At 38.9% G+C, this 2,547-nt stretch overlaps 1 non-coding gene across 1 annotated transcript; it reads left to right on the top strand.

Annotated features, from left to right (window-relative positions):
- The first annotated feature begins 220 nt into the window (after positions 1 to 220).
- LOC138740209 (U6 spliceosomal RNA) lies at positions 221 to 325 on the top strand. The gene has a single exon (XR_011342747.1). It is a non-coding gene; the product is annotated as a U6 spliceosomal RNA (small nuclear RNA).
- The last annotated feature ends 2,222 nt before the right edge of the window (positions 326 to 2,547 follow it).

Here is a 2,547-nt window from a genome sequence, read left to right as displayed (position 1 = left end):
CATGGTGGTGGAGAGGGTTAGTTCCTTCTCCTTCCTGAGAGTCCACATATCAAAGGATGTCCTCTGGAGCCAGAACATCAAAGCAATTGAGAAGATTTCTGTTTTGTTCCATTGAGCAGCTAAATTTATTGGCAATTTATATTAGTCAATACACCATCTCCTTCCAAGCTATTTGAATAATCTAACTTCAAGGATGTTTATGGTCTCACTTGAAAATTTGGTCACTTTGGCAGCACGTATTCTAAAGTTGGAATGATACAGAGAAGATTAGCATGGCCCCTGTACAAGGATGACTTGCGTTCCATATTTGGAAAAAAAAGAATTTGTGGTGAACGCCCAATGAACCTATTAGCACAGTTGGAGGAATGCACTCAAAAAAATGAAGAGAGGATGCTAAAAACAATCCACAATTAGCCAAAGGAAGAAAGAAATTGTCCCAGTTTGTCACATCAAACCCCAGTGAGAGCAGCAGTTATGGGGGATGTCAAGATGAACTGCTTTTTTCAGAAATGATGAGTGAAAGCTAAATATTGGCCAAGGCACGAAAGAAGACTGGCCTGCTCACTGGCAAAATTGTGTCATGGAATTCTTTATGTCCACTTGGAAAGGTTCTCATTTTAACATTTCATTCAAAGGCACCTCCAATAGTACACATGGTATTCCACTGAAAAGTCAGCGCAGATTTTTGTATTCAATTTTCTGGAATGAGATTAAGTACATTTAATTTTGAAGCAATAGAGATATTATCCTAGCCCCAGATCACAAGAAGCTCGACGATCTCACTTCGTGAATGTCGGCATACAATTAAATGACTGTCCTGGGCATCAGGAGAACGCGTTGCTTTTATGGCCATTGTGCTTTGTTTTTTATAAATTTAACCAACTAATGTAGGTTACATTATGCACTATATGATGTGAAGATCATTTTTATCTTTATCCCAAAATAAAAATTCATCCACCATTTATGAAAATAAGATTTGCTTGTTTAAAAACAAATCATTTCTGCGTGGAATATTGTGCAATATAAAAAGGCAGCAGAATAAGAAAGTGATTCTAATGAGTAGATCTCAAAAAGCTGTGCAGAATAGCAATCAGCTTGTTGAAAGTTCTCATCTTGTTATCATTCTAATAAATCAAAAATGAAAATCTGATTGGCAGCCTGACTTCAAAGCGATCAGAAAGGAATTAAACTGTCACTGAGACTGAGGAGCATCTACACTTTTTTTCCCAGGTTTTAAAACAAAATTCAAAGACCTGGCAAATTGAAAGATTTAAAGGCTCAAAGGTCAGCGTAAATCTCCCTATCAGAGATGGTGGGTGAGAGCAAAATAAAAATCTATTATCCTGGCCCAGACCGGTGGCTGAAAAATCCCTGTGAAAATTTATCGTCTAGCTGGTCCATCTCTCCTTTTCAATCATATTGCTGCCCTGTCAGCTGCACCCAGCAAATGGCCAAACAGCAAGTAATAGAGGGCACAGCCTGTCTGCCAAGAAGTCACAGCGAACGATAAAAGATATGTTGGTGTTGTGAAGCTCTCATGGCGTATTTCCAGCGAAGGAGATGGAAGGATGTTCCTTTTATTAAAACGATGTGGGATTGATAAGCTAATTCTCATTATTATAATTTATGACCCTATATTATTTCAGGTGCGGTTCACAAACCAGGAGATCATTTTGCTTGTTGGTGGCCTGAAATGGCAGAGGCCCTTATTCATTCTTTTACATGATTGGAAGATGGATTTGGATGAAGGAAATCATTTGATTTCACCTCTCCAGAGGGCTCGTTGAAGATAGAATTTTTCAAGTGGGAGAAGTTACAGCCCTTGTTCATTGGAATGAAGAGAAGGAAAGTTTGCCTTGGAGGTCTTCAAAATTGTGGAACATCTTCGTGTGGTGAAGGTCATTTCCCTTTTTTTCAGGCCTTTCCCCTTCCTTCTTTCTCCACTGCTCCTATAAATACTTTGTACATCACTCCTGTCATTACAACATGGAATAAAGACAATTTGGTGCAGAAAGCCTGTCTTGACTCTCTGTACGTACCACTGAGTTTGTACAATTCTACTGCTCTTCCTCAATTATCCTTATCAAGTGTGTATCCGATACCTTCTCAAAGCAGAAATTGCCACCATCTTATCAGGGCAGACAATTCTAGATGACAACTTAATGCATGAACAGATTTTGTTTGATCAATCATTTTAGATGTGTGTTCTCGAGTTCAAGTATAATCACAACTGGACAAAATGCCATTCTTCGGTCCTCAGTGTTCATTATTGGTTCAGGATTCTCACTGCCCGCAGGAAGAAGCTATTTCTCAGCCTAGTGGTTCTGGCTCTGATCTTCTCTATCCCTTTCCTGATGGAAGATGTTGTCATTGTTTGTCAGTGGAAATGATTCCTCTTTATTCACTATTTGTTTTGTTTATTTTCCATGATTTGCATGTAACTAGCAAGACCATCTTTGGTTGCTGTGGAGCTGAGTGGCTTAATAGTCTACAGCAGTGGTTCTCAACCTTTTTCTTTCCACTCACATACCACTTTAAGTGCCATCA

This window comes from Narcine bancroftii, chromosome 7 (assembly GCF_036971445.1).
Source record: "Narcine bancroftii isolate sNarBan1 chromosome 7, sNarBan1.hap1, whole genome shotgun sequence".
In the NCBI taxonomy this organism is placed as follows: Eukaryota; Metazoa; Chordata; class Chondrichthyes; order Torpediniformes; family Narcinidae; genus Narcine; species Narcine bancroftii.
Note: the sequence above shows the minus strand (reverse complement) of the source record. Positions and strands in the feature narration are given on the sequence as shown.